Raw genomic sequence first — 15,393 nt, 5'->3', positions numbered from 1 at the left:
TACATCCGAGGATATCAAGACATTTCAGGTTTATTTTTAATATTATCTGCAAGGTTTAATCATCATCGTCATCATCTTCTGACCGCAGGCCTGTAAATATATAGCTGATGATTTGGAAAAGTTGTGTAATTGAAAAAATAAAAAAAGAGGGAGAGGGAGAAAGCCATATTCGTTGCATGTCAGTTTTGACATATCCAACCGCAGGATTGCTATTTCGACGGAAATAAACGAAGCCGAGAAAAAAAAAAACGGAGGACGGCGAATCAATAATCAATTTGAAATTTAGATTTTCCATTTGAGGATAAGTCGTCGTCGGTCCAGGGGACACACGTGTTGTTACAGCATCATCAAATTGAAAAAGAAATGAACGTAGTGGTAGGACTACAACATGGACAACAGTTTCCTCTTATCAGCGAGCAGAAAGGACACAACGGAAGGCAAACGGAAAGGGCCAAACCAACCGACGGACCAACCCAATAAGTGGATGAAAATCATAAAAATATTCAGTGATGCGCAAAATAAATGTAAATAAAATTATACGAACGCATAATACTGAAAACAACAACAACTACAGCAATAGCACAAGCAGTAGTCAATTTCCAACATTCATATGAAAATCTTGAAAATCCCTAAAACAAACAACAATATTATAATAAATAAAAAACATGAGTAAAAAGAAAATCTTCGGCAGGAACGGCTTTGCGATGAGCTACTAAAGGCGACTTTAGGGGGTATAAGATATATAGGGCGATTTTATGATCTATAGGAAAATTAAAAAAAAAACAAGTTATGTATACCCTCAGCCAATGTTCGATTATTTAAATAAGAATGGGCCAATATTGTCCATTTCGTATCGGACCTAGATAAAAATGATATAAATATTGCGACATGCAATGTTTCGACTATATTGGTTACTTCATTCAATTTATATGAGATATGTGATATTTTTTAGTAAAATCGCTGACTTGTTTCGCAATTTATGACAGATAAAATTATTGAAAATGGTGACCCATCCATCGTGGGTGAGGTATCAGAAGGAGATATATACCATCTCCACAACAGATCTTGTGTTTTTATGTGGGGAATTTGAAGAGAGTTCGATGCTTTGTTTGAGCGTTTTGTTTTTCAAAATGTTGAACCCTATGTGGGGGAGGTACCAGAACACATGGTCCAATCTCTACTATCTTTATAACAGATCTTATGTTGATGGAAATATTGAGAGGTGCCAAGTCTGAATGGAATCGGATGTTAATTTCTCTTTTTATGAGCTTCACGGATATTCAATATTTTTACCCTTTGTGGGTTAGGTTCCAGAAGATTAATAAAAATAATGGAATATGTGAAATATGAAGAGAACCGGATTTTTCAATCATTTTTGTTATTCAAAACTTTCACCCTTTATAAAGGAGGTACCAGAAGGAATGTTCCGATCTTTACCATCTTTAAAATACATCTTGTTTTGATTAAATATTTATTTATCACTCAAGTCTGAGCTTCACGGATGTTTATAATTTGGACCCTTTGTAGGGGAGGTACGAGAAGGAGTGGATCGATATATTCCATATTTACACCAGACCTTGGGTTATTAAAAATATTGTGGTGTGTGAAATATTAGGAGAACCGGTTATTTCGGATTTTATAATCGTTTTGGTTATTTAAAACTTTGACCCTTCGTAGGGGAGGTACTAGAAGAAATGGTCCGATCTCTACCAACTTTATAAAAGATCTTGTGTTGATAGAAATATTGAGATGTACTAAGTCTGAATAGAATCGAATGTTTATTTCAAGTTTTATGAGCTTCACGACTATTCAAAATTTTGACCCTTTGTGGGGGAGGTACCAAAAGAAGTGGACCGATATATTTTATCTTCACACCAGACCTTGTGTAAATTAAAATATTTTTTGAATAACAAAAACGATTATAAAATCCGAAATAAGCATACAGCTCTCTTCATATTTCCCACATTAACATGTCCTGAAACAGAATTGTTCAAAAAACAAAACTACCTCAAATACCAAATACCAAATTTACTAGCATTTCTTTTCGTACAGTTAAGGTGTGTATTTTCAAAACAATCTCCATATCGGAACCTTAGATTCCAGTAGTGACCTTAATATCAAATTTCAGCTCTATACCTCTAACGCATAATCAATTTCGTACCACTTAGTACTTTTCGAACAATTATAGCATACATTTCTAATACCACCTCCATATCTCAACCTCAAATACCACTAGTGATCTTAATATCAAATTTGGGGATTCCAGCCCTATCCTTTTACCCAAGGCCAAATTTAGTATCATTTAGTATTTTTAGTGCAATTATAGTACACATTTCCGAAACCATCTCCCTATCTCAATTCCAGATACCAAAAAAGATCTCAATATCAAATTTCAGGATTTCAGCTCTATGATTTCACCCAATACCAAATTTAGTATCAAGTTTCCAAAAAACCTCCTTAAATCAATTCCAGACATCATCAACAGGGACCTCAATATCAATTTGACGATACCTGCCTATCCCTTCACCCAATAATCAATGTGGTACGATTTAGTACTTTTCGTACAAATATAGTACCTATTTTCAAAACAACCTCAGATATCAACGGTGACCTTATATTAAATTTGAGGATTTCAGCTCTATGCCCCACTCAATTTAGTACTTTTCGAACCATTATAGTACACTACCTCCATATCTTAACCGTAGATACCAATAATGACATATCAAATTTCGGGATTCCAGCTCTATTCCTTCACCCAATACCAAATTTAGTACCATATAGTACTTTTCGAATAATTATGGTGCACATTTCCAAAATCACAACCATATCTCAATTCCAGATATCAACAGAGATCTCGATATAAAATTTGAGGATTCCAGATCTACCCCTTCACCCAATACCTAATTTTATACCATTTAGTACTTTTCGTACAAATGAAGGACGCATTTCCAAACTAACGAAAAATCCCCAGCACAGATACACCATAAGTAATCTAAATATCAAAATTCAGAATTGTGTCTCTATTTTTTCAACCAATACCAAACATAGTACCATTCGGTACATTTCGCACAATTATAGTACTCATTTCTGAAACCATCTCCATATGTCCAGGAGACACCTGAAATCCAAATACCAAATTTCAGATTTCAGGCACTATCCCAATACCAAAGGGTACCAAATAGGGTACTATTTAGTAGTTTTCGTAATCTTGTAGTACACATTACCAAAACTACCTCTTTATGACAAACCTATCACCAAAAGGGACTCTAATACAAAATTTCAAAATCCATTCACCCTAAACCAAACTGTTTAGTTCGCACACTTAGTACACATTTCCAAAACCACCTTCATATGTCAAATAGACTTTCCAAGCTTGATTTTTAGAACAAATTTCAAGTTTTTAGCTCCATCCGTTCACATAATACCAAATGGTACAATTTAAGAAGTTTAGTGCCACATTAAAAATTTTTCGTAACCTTAAAGTACGAAGTTCCAAAAACCTTTTGGTATTTCTATCCCGAACTAAATCAGTGACTCTCAGTCCACATTTCAGAATTCTAGCTCATTCCGTTTGTCCAATACAAAGTAATTATTTAGTACTATTCGTGCCCCTTGTAGTACGAAATTTTAAATTTTAGAAGACTATCTAATTCCGTTTGTCCTATGCAAAGAATTAATTTTTTTTTGACTTTTCGTACCTCTTTTAGTACCTCCTATTACACGGCTACGCACCAAGATCGATCCTCGTGCAAAATTCCAAGATTCTAGCTTCAGCTGTTTCATCTGGGCGTTGATTCTTAGACAATCAGTTATTTCACTACTCTTTTATATATAGATTTATTTAAGTTGTATTGGTGGTATTGTGTATTGTATTGTGTTTTCCAATTGTTTGTTGAGTAGAATGCTCTCTATGAGCCTCTTATGTTTTTGTTACCAACACCTCAATCAAATTAAAAAAATTCTCAAAATGTAAGGTGTGCCTCTGAACTTCATTTCGAAATGAATTGTTTTTATTTTCACCAAACTTTTTATGTTTTGTTGCTAAAGGGAATATGCCACAAAGACCAACTACAATCCTACAGGTTGTCGATTTTTGCTTCATGGGCCAGTGAAATGTCAATTTTCTGATACAACAAGTTTTGCTCTGGGGGGTGGTTGGCATGAAGGTAGGTAGGTAGCTAAGGAAGGAGGTTGTTGGTTACTTGCTTCAGTGATGAAAAATCAAAGTAAATATTGATAATAATAAGTATAACGGAAACGCAGGGCAAAAGTCCACACAAAGTGAAAAAGAAATATGAAATCGCAATAAGACAAATCAAATAGTCATTTCTAGTGTTTATTCTCAAGCAGTTCAGCAGTAGAAATATTGGTCAATATTTGGTTTAGAAGAAATGCAATATCAATTTGGGATATTTAACAAAATGTGGATTTTTAAGAAGATTTTGTCAAGGACGAACATTCGCGAATTTTTAAAGAATATTTTTCAAGACCAACGGACGTGTATTTGGATTTTTTAAAGAATATTTTTTCAAGGACCAACAGACGTGGATTTTTAAAAGAATATTTTTTCAAGGACCAATAGACGTGGATTTTTTTAAGAATATTTTTTCAAAGACCAATAGACGTGGATTTTTTAAAGAATATTTTTCAAGGACACACAGAACGTGGATTTTTTAAAGAATATTTTTTCAAGGACCAACCGACGTGGATTTTTTTAAGAATATTTTTTAAAGACCAACAGATGTGGATTTTTTAAAGAATATTTTTTTAAGGACCAACAGAACGAGGATTTTTTAAAGAATATTTTTTCAAGGACCAACAGAACGTGGATTTTTTAAAGAATATTTTTTTTCAAGGACCACCAGACGTGGATTTTTTAAAGAATATTTTTTCAAGAACCAACAGAACGTGGATTTTTTAAAGAATATTTTTTTCAAGGACCAACAGAACGTGGATTTTTTAAAGAATATTTTTTTCAAGGACCAACAGAACGTGGATTTTTTAAAGAATATTTTTTCAAGGAATATCAAAGAATATTAGTTCAAGGACCAACAGAACGTGGATTTTTAAAGAATATTTTTTCAAGGATCAACAGAACGTGGATTTTTTAAAGATTTGTTTTTTTAAGGAACAACATACGTGGTTTTTTTTAAAGAATATTTTTTTCAAGGACCAACAGAACGTGGATTTTTTAAAGAATATTTTTTCAAGGAATATCAAAGAATATTAGTTCAAGGACCAACAGAACGTGGACTTTTTAAAGAATATTTTTTCAAGGAATATCAAAGAATATTAGTTCAAGGACCAACAGAACGTGGATTTTTTAAAGAATATTTTTTCAAGGAATATCAAAGAACATTAGTTCAAGGACCAACAGAACGTGGACTTTTTAAAGAATATTTTTTCAAGGAATATCAAAGAATATTAGTTCAAGGACCAACAGAACGTGGATTTTTTAAAGAATATTTTTTCAAGGAATATCAAAGAATATTAGTTCAAGGACCAACAGAACGTGGATTTTTTAAAGAATATTTTTTCAAGGACCAACAGAACGTGGATTTTTTAAAGATTTGTTTTTTTAAGGAACAACATACGTGGTTTTTTTAAAGAATGTTTGTTTCAAGGACCAACAGAACGTCGATTTTTCAAAGAATATTTTTTCAAGGACCAACAGAACGTGGATTTTTAAAGAATATTTTTTTTAAGGACCAACAGAACGTCGATTTTTCAAAGAATATTTTTTCAAGGGCCAACAGAACGTGGATTTTTAAAGAATATTTTTTCTAGGACCAACAGAGCGTGGATTCTTTAAAGAATATTTTTTTCAAGGATCAACAGATGTGGATTTTTTAAAGAATATTTTTTCAAGAACCAACAGAACGTGGATTTTTTAAAGAATATTTTTTCAAGAACCAACAGAACGTGGATTTTTTAAAGAATATTTTTTCAAGATCCAACAGAACGTGGATTTTTTAAAGAATATTTTTTCAAGAACCAACAGAACGTGGATTTTTTAAAGAATATTTTTTCAAGAACCAACAGAACGTGGATTTTTTAAAGAATATTTTTTCAAGAACCAACAGAACGTGGATTTTTTAAAGAATATTTTTTCAAGAACCAACAGAACGTGGATTTTTTAAAGAATATTTTTTCAAGAACCAACAGAACGTGGATTTTTTTAAAGAATATTTTTTCAAGAACCAACAGAACGTGGATTTTTTAAAGAATATTTTTTCAAGAACCAACAGAACGTGGATTTTTTAAAGAATATTTTTTCAAGAACCAACAGAACGTGGATTTTTTAAAGAATATTTTTTCAAGAACCAACAGAACGTGGATTTTTTAAAGAATATTTTTCAAGAACCAACAGAACGTGGATTTTTTAAAGAATATTTTTTCAAGAACCAACAGAACGTGGATTTTTTAAAGAATATTTTTTCAAGAACCAACAGAACGTGGATTTTTAAAGAATATTTTTTCAAGAACCAACAGAACGTGGATTTTTTAAAGAATATTTTTTCAAGAACCAATACATTTGGATTTTTTAAATAATATTTTTTCAGGGACCAATACATTTGGATTTTTTAAAGAATATTTTTTTCAAGGACCAATACATTTGGATTTTTTAAAGAATATTTTTTTCAAGGACCAATACATTCAGATTTTTTGATGACAATGCAGACCAAAAAACTGGCATTTTGTAAAAAATGTTTTTTCAAGGACCAACCGACAAATAAATTTGAATTTTCCAAGAATATTTTTTCAATGACCAGCAGATCAATAAATGCGTCTTTTTTAAGAAATTTTCTTCAATGATCAACAGACCAATGAACGTGAACTTTTTTAAGATTATTTTTAAGGATCAGCAGAACAATACTCGCTTATTTTAATTTTATTTAATTTACTCTTAATGGTGTTCCGAACTTTTTTTGTTTTTCAAAGACAAAGCAGGAAATCTTATTTACCAATCAGCCAACATTTCATTCATCTTCTACTGCTTCTGTTTGTTGCATTAATTCTTTAGATGACTCTCAATTAGAATTAATTAAAACACCTCTTAAAAGAAATTGTGTCGGCATCATTTTCATCGACACCATGATGATGATGCTGGTGGTGGTAGATGAAAGGGTTTCATCTGCCACACCCCCACCTTCCCCCCTCTTACAACCACTTGTTTTTTAGTAACCATCGCAACTAACTGTAATTTGTATTAAAAGGCAAATTTTATTTCTCTCATTGTTTTTGTTGTTAATAAATATTTAAACTTGCTTTTACTTTAGTCAACTCATCCAGCCAGCCAGCATCTAGCTGGCTGGGAAATTCAATGAAAACTGAGAACCTCTTGTCCAATTACATGCCATGCCAACTTCAAAAAAAAAAAAAAAAAACAGCAGCAACAAAAAACACCAACAACAAAAGAAGGGGGTTAACCTGCAACTTGAGACGACGATGACTTTGATGTAATTGAAGCTTTTTAATTATGGATACATTTCAGTGAATTGTTTTGTCGTTGTTGCTGTTGTTGTTGCTACTGCCGTTTGTTTGGAAGTTGAAGCTGTTGTTCTTTTAGTTGAAAAATTATAAATTTACACCTTTACATTTAAGTGGGCTAGCAGCTACACCATTCTATTATCATGGGCGTTTAAGCCATGGTACTTTAGAAGTATCATTCTCTGCAATAACTAGAGCATCGCCAAGGAGTAACAAAAGACGCAAGGAAGCAAAGCGAACAAATTGTTAATAAAATTATCTGTAATTCTACTTAAATTCTTCTACGAGTGTGAGGAGCGGTTATTGTTGTAGAACAAGAGTGAGAGAGCAAGAGGGGGAACAAGAGTTTCTGCTTAAAACGAATTGAGGAAAAGAAGCCCGGAAAGGTGTTTAAATTTGTAGTCGGGCCTACCATATTTCAGGGCTTTAATGTCTCCTAAAACTTGTAACAAGTTACAACTTTTAAGAGCCGTCTAAGAATAGTTTTTAAAGGACCAATAGACGTGGATTCTTTAAAGAATGTTTTTCAAGGACCAAGAGACCAATAAATGTGGATTTTTTTTCAAGGAAAAACAGACGTGGATTTTTTCTAAAGTTTTTTTCAAGGACCAACTATTGACATCGATTTTATAAATAATATTTTTTCAAAGACCATTAGACGAGAATTTTTTAAAGATTTTTTTTAAGGATAAACAGACGTGGATTTCTCAAAAAAAAAAATTGAAAGGACAAACAGACGTGGATTTTTTAAAACAATTTTTTTTTTTCAAGGACAAACAGACGTGTATTTTTAAAAGAATTTTTTTCGAGGACCAACAATAAACGTCGATGTTTTAAAGAATATTTTTAAGGACCAACGGACCAATAAGGAATATTTTTTAAGAATATTTGTTAAAGGACCAATAGACGAGGATTTTTTAATGAACACTTTTTCAGGGACCAACAGACCTGGATTTTATAAAGAATATTTTTTTCAAGGACCAATAAACGAGGATTTTTGAAAGAATATTTCTTTAAAGGACCAACTGACGTGGATTTTTTAAAGAATATTTTTTCATGGACCAGCAGGCTTGGATTTTTTAAAGAATATTTTTTCAAGGACCAACAGAACGTGGATTTTTAAAGAATATTTTTTCAACAATCAATGGACGTGGATTTTTTTAAAGAATATTGTTTCAACAACCAATGGGCGTGGATTTTTTAAAGAATTTTTTTTTCAACAATTAATGGGAGTGGATGGTTTCTAATACTTCGGTTTATTATATCTGGTACCTCACGTACATTTCAACATTTTCTCAAAATTATCACATATTTCATATAAAGTGAAGGTAGTAGTTATAGTCCAAATCTAGCACTTTGTAATGAATTCTGTGATGACACAGAATTATAATATCTGATTTTTGTGTTTTTATTCTTCTTTATAAATCTATATATATGTATCTCACCGGTTACATTTTGTACCAGTATATGAATGTCCTCATATATTTGCATACTCCCAACTCTACCCCTACCCCTTACATGCTATTTACTTGCTTAAATTCTAAAGTAAATTTGTTCTTTTATTTTTTATTAACTTAAAAGTTAGCAATGGAAATGAAAATGTCGATTGGAAAAGAGAGGATAGGGGTGCATGAGGAGAGGGTGGATTCCGTAATTAAAGATAAATTCTTCTATTCATTTGTTAATTTTGTTTTTACTCTTGGGCTGGAGAAAATACCTTTTCTCCGGCGCTTTTCGTATCCCAACTGTCTGAGTAAATAAATTAATTTGTTTCTGAGTGGGGTGAGGTGAGGGTGGCGGTGATGTACACTTGTCCTAATATGTGAGGGTGTATGGGTGGTTGTGGGTATTCATGTTTGTGTCTATTTGTTAATTTTAAAGCAATTAGCAGTAGCAAGCAGCTCAACTCTTCGCCAATGTGAACTTTTACATTTTCAAATTATCTGCAAATGAAATTGCTGCTTCTCTTAATTATGAAATATTTAAATTGAAGAAGAGGAGATACACCGGCATTGGTGGCGGCGGCACAGTTTTCATGGCACATTTCTGAAGGTATTGCTGCTATGGGGGTGTGGGTGATTGGAGTTTATGATCCACTTTATATTTTACATTTTAGTATAGGCGGACTTTATATGTTCAAAGAAATTAGATTTTATGTAGATTTTTTTATTAATTGTTGTTGAAATTAAATTTGTATTGCAATCGACAGGCAATAATGGAAAACAATGTAGGCAATGAAATTAATTTTATGAAGGAGGTAATTTCGTTTAATTTATATTACCTGGGCCATATTGCCGCTTTGGAAGATAATAAGTGCTCTTTCATAAGGGGAGAATGGTAAGCTATTAAAAGTATTGTTTTAATTTTAACAGTTGGGTTTACATGGATATACGAGGAGCAACAAGGGATCCTATTTAAATAAAAAATATATTCTTCATAAATACACGTATGGTCCTTGAAAAACAATTCTTTAAAAAATCCACGTCTGTTGGTCCTTGGAAAACAATTCTTTAAAAAATCCACGTCTGTTGGTCCTTGAAAAAAAAAAATCTTTAAAAAATCCACGTCTGTTGGTCCTTGAAAAAAAAATTCTTTAAAAAATCCACGTCTGTTGGTCCTTGAAAAAAAATTCTTTAAAAAATCCACGTCTGTTGGTCCTTGAAAAAAAATTCTTTAAAAAATCCACGTCTGTTGGTCCTTGAAAAAAAATTCTTTAAAAAATCAACGTCTATTGGTCCTTCAAAAAAAAAAAAAAATTATTTAAAAAATCCACGTCTGTTGGTCCTTGAAAAAAAAAAAAAACTTCAAAAAATCCACGTCTGTTGGTCCTTGAAAAAAAAAAATTCTTTAAAAAATCCACGTCTGTTGGTCCGTGAAAAAAAAAATTCTTTAACAAATCCACGTCTGTTGGTCCTTGAAAAAAAAAATTCTTTAAAAAATCCACGTCTGTTGGTCCTTGAAAAAAAAATTCTTTAAAAAATCCACGTCTGTTGGTCCTTGAAAAAAAAATTCTTTATAAAATCCTCGTCTGTTGGTCCTTGAAAAAAAAAATTATTTAAAAAATCCACGTCTGTTGGTCCTTGAAAGAAAATTCTTTAAAAAATCCACGTTTGATGGTCCTTGAAAAAAAAAATTCTTTAAAAAATCCACGTCTGTTGGTCCTTGAAAAAAAAATTATTTATATTATTATTATTATTATTTAAAATATTCTTTTTATTTAAAATATTCTTTAAAAAATCCACGTCTGTTGGTCCTTGAAAAAAATATTCTTTAAAAAATCCATGTCTGTTGGTCCTTGACAAAAATATTCTTTAAAAAATCCACGCCTGTTGGTCCTTGAAAAAAAAAATATTCTTTAAAAAATCCACGTCTGTTTGTCCTTGAAAAAAAATATTCTCTAAAAATTCCACGTCTGTTGGTCCTTGAATAAAATATTCTTTAAAAAATCCACGTCTGTTGGTCCTTGAAAAAATATTCTTTAAAAAATCCACGTCTGTTGGTCCTTGAAAAAAATATTCTTTAAAAAATCCACGTCTGTTGGTCCTTGACAATAATATTCTTTAAAAAATCCACGTCTGTTGGTCCTTGAAAGAAAATATTCTTTAAAAAAATTCACGTCTATTGGTGTTGGAAAAATATTCTTTAATAAATCCACGTTTATTAATCTCATGGTCCTTGAAAAAATATTCTTTAAAAATTTACGTCTATTGGTCCTTGAAAAAAATATTCTTTAAAAAAATTCACGTCTATTGGTGTTGGAAAAATATTCTTTAATAAATCCACGTTTATTAATCTCATGGTCCTTGAAAAAATATTCTTTAAAAATTTACGTCTATTGGTCCTTGAAAAAAATATACTTTAAAAAATCCACGTCTGTTGGTCCTTGAAAAAAATATTCTTTAAAAAATCCACGTTCTGTTGGTCCTTGAAAAAAAATTTTTAAAAAAAATCCACTTCTGTTGGTCCTTGAAAAAAATATTCTTTAAAAAAATTCACGTCTATTGGTGTTGGAAAAATATTCTTTAAAAAATTCACGTCTATTGGTGTTGGAAAAATATTCTTTAATAAATCCACGTTTATTAATCTCATGGTCCTTGAAAAAATATTCTTTAAAAATTTACGTCTATTGGTCCTTGAAAAAAATATTCTTTAAAAATTTACGTCTATTGGTCCTTGAAAAAAATATTCTTTAAAAAATCCACGTTCTGTTGGTCCTTGAAAAAAATTTTTTTAAAAAAATCCACTTCTGTTGGTCCTTGAAAAAAAATTCTTTAAAAAATCCACTTCTGTTGGTCCTTGAAAAAAATATTCTTTAAAAAATTCACGTCTGTTGGTCATTGAAAAAAAAATTATTGTCCTTGTCCTTGAAAAAAATATTCTTTAAAAAATCCACGTCTACTGGTCCTTGAAAAAAATATTCCTTAAAAAATCCACGTGTGTTGGTCCTTGAAAATATTCTTTAAAAAATCCACGTGTGTTGGTCCTTGAAAATATTCTTTAAAAAATCCACGTTTGTTAGTCGTTGAAAAAATATTCTTTAAAAAATTCACGCTTGTTAGTCATTGAAAAAAATATTCTTTAAAAAATCCACGTCTGTTGGTCCTTAAAAAATATTCTTTAAAAAATCCACGTCTGTTGATCCTTGAAAAAAATATTCTTTAAAAATCCACGTCTATTGGTCTGTTGGTCCTTGAAAAATATTCTTTAAAAAATCCACGTCTATTGGTCTGTTGGTCCTTGAAAAATATTCTTTAAAAAATCCACGTCTCTTGGTCCTTGAAAAAAATATTCTTTAAAAAGTACAAGCCTGTTGGTCCTTGAGAAAATATTCTTTAAAAATTCCACGTCTATTGGTCCTTGAAAAAAAAAATATTCTTTAAAAAATCAACGTCTGCTGTTAGTCCTTAAAAAATAATATTTTTAAAAAATCCACATCTGTTGGTTCTTGAAAAAAATATTCTTTAAAAAATCCACGTCTGTTGGTCCTTGAAAAAAATATTCTTTAAAAAATCCAAGTCTGTTGGTCCTTGAAAAAATATTCTTTAAAAAATTTGCGATTATTGGTCCTTGAAAAAATGTTCTTTAAAAAATCCACATATGTTGGTCTTTGAAAAATATTCTTTAAAAAATCCACTTCTGTTGGTATATTGGATATTGGAAAAATATCCTTTATAGCTCGGTTTGTCCTTTTCTGTTATTGGTTCTTGAAAAAATATTCTTAAAATCTAAAAAATTAACCTATTCAGTTTCAAATAATGACATTATATTCAAAACCTCTAATGGCATTACAACATTCAACAATTTCAAAACAAACCCCCCAACAACAACAAAGCAATAAAATTAAGAAGTGCTCTTCAAGGACAAGATAATTATCCTTAAAAACGAAAAACTCTATGCTGCCCGGACATTAGCTGTTGTAATTGTTGTGCAATAAGGCCATAAAGACTTAACTATAAGCTTATCTTTTAGGTTTTTAAAAGCACTGCACCTCTCCCACACCCCTTGGCCTTGTACACCCTTCCTTGAAAATCCAAAACACAAACTTTGAAAAACCACAACAAAAGCTGGGGACATTTAAAAGCCCAGGAAAACTTTTTTTCGACCCCAGCCATGTTCAAAGTTGGCAATTTGCATGTCAAGTGCGGGGAATTGTGATACGTGTGTCCAGCACGCATACACAACTCAGGCTACGGAGGTGTGGGATGAATGGCTAAGGAAGCCATCATTGAGGTGGTAAAGTGCTTAAGTGTCAACATGATGGGAGTTGTAACCTAAAAAGTCCAAATAGTAAAAACAAAAAATATTTGTGACATAAAATCGGGGTGGAACTGAGACTATTTACCAAAAATATTACGACAATGCACCATTGTGTGGTAATATGACATTGTTGTTGTTGTTGTAGTCCCTGTTGTGGATAGTCGGCACGTTGCAAACATTAGTGCAACACCCGTTTGCTAAACGCAATCAAGACATGAAATGCACACAGATTGTTCTAGTGACAGGGAAGGGGAAGTATATCAAACTACAAAAATAACAAAACAAACGGAAGGCCAGACCGGCAGACAGACAGTCGGACGGACGATGGAATACATTCTTATAAGCGGAACCAAAAGGAGACCGACAATGTCGGTTGTCGACAACAACAACAATACGTAACTTTTGTTATTGTATAATTACTTTTGTGGTCACATTTACCACTGGATGACCAACTCAATGCCGCACAACCACACCCGTACCACTGCCACCCACTGAAATCCCCTCACTTCAAATGACAATATCGGATTATGAACACTTAATGTTTGTCTGTCCGTCCGTCCATTCATTTAGTCATCGTTTCATTCACTTGCCGTCGATACACACACACATTCACAGATACACAAAAAAAGAGCAGATTGCAGCTCATCTGCAATGGTCTTTAAAGTTCTAAGATTTCCAATGAACTGATGGAACATCAAAGAATATCAAAACTATAAACAGACTTATTTTGGGTTCCATGGGAGGGGGTGGTATGATGAGGGGAGAAAGAAAATTAAAAAATACCAAAAAGGTCCAAAATTGGATTTTTTAAAGGATATTTTTCAAGGATCAACATACCAATAGACTTGGATTTTTTAAAGAATATTTATTCAAGGACCAACAATCCAATTGACGTGGATTTTTTAAAGAATGTTTTCTCAAGGACCCTCAGACCACTAAACGTGGATTTTTTAAAGAATATTTTCTCAAGGACCCTCAGACCACTAAACGTGGATTTTCTTAAGAATATTTTTTCAAGGACCAATAGACCAATAAACGTGGATTTTTAAAGCATATTTTTTCAAGGATCAACATACTAATAGACTTGGATTTTTTAAAGAATATTTTCCAAGGACCAGAAGACCAATAAACGTGGATTTTTTTAAAAAATATCTTTCAAGGATCAAATGCTAATAAACGTGGGTTTTTAACGAATATTTTTCCAAGGACCAAAAGGCCAAAACGACGATTTTTAAAGAATATTTTTTCAAGGATCAGAAGGTCAAAAAAAGTGGATTGTTTAATGAATAGTTTTTTAAGGAAGGCAAAAAATTTGGATTTTATAAAAAAAAAATTTTCAAATACTAACATTTCGACATTTCGGGGTTTTTAGGTATAATTTGTGATCAACATCATAAAGAGGAAAAATACCGAACTTTAAAATGGCCATAACTCCTTAAAGATTGACATTTTGGGGTTTTTAGCTATAATTTGTGATGAGTTTTTTAAAGGGGAAAAATAGCATACTTTAAAATGGCCATAACTCCTTAAATATTGACATTTCGGGGTTTTTAGCTATAATTTGTGATGAGTTTTTTAAAGAGGAAAAATAGCATACATTAAAATGGCCATAACTCCTTAAATATTGACATTTCGGGGTTTTTAGCTATAATTTGTGATGAGTTTTTTAAAGAGGAAAAATAGCATACATTAAAATGGCCATAACTCCTTAAATATTGACATTTCGGGGTTTTTAGCTATAATTTGTGATCAGTTTTTTAAAGGGGAAAAATAGCATACTTTAAAATGGCCATAACTCCTTAAATATTGACATTTCGGGGTTTTTAGCTATAATTTGTGATGAGTTTTTTAAAGGGGAAAAATAGCATACTTTAAAATGGCCATAACTCCTTAAATATTGACATTTCGGGGTTTTTAGCTATAATTTGTGATCAGTATTATAAAGAGGAAAAATAGCATATTTTAAAATGGCCATAACTCCTTAAATATTGACATTTCGGGGTTTTTAGCTTTAATTTGTAATGAGTTTTTTAAAGAGGAAAATATCATACTTTAAAATGGCCATAACTCCTTAAATATTGACATTTCGGGGTTTTTAGCTATAATTTGTGATCAGTTTTTTAAAGAGGAAAAATAGCATACTTT

At 31.6% G+C, this 15,393-nt stretch overlaps 1 protein-coding gene across 2 annotated transcripts in view; it reads left to right on the top strand.

The window, feature by feature from the left end:
- Window positions 1–15,393, top strand: part of LOC101889686 (E3 ubiquitin-protein ligase TRIM9) — a 500,815-nt gene that overhangs the window by 43,125 nt on the left and 442,297 nt on the right. The window lies entirely within an intron of this gene.

Source organism: Musca domestica, unplaced genomic scaffold (genome assembly GCF_030504385.1).
Source record: "Musca domestica strain aabys unplaced genomic scaffold, Musca_domestica.polishedcontigs.V.1.1 72, whole genome shotgun sequence".
NCBI classification, from domain to species: domain Eukaryota; kingdom Metazoa; phylum Arthropoda; class Insecta; order Diptera; family Muscidae; genus Musca; species Musca domestica.
This window is presented reverse-complemented; position numbering and strand designations above follow the sequence as displayed.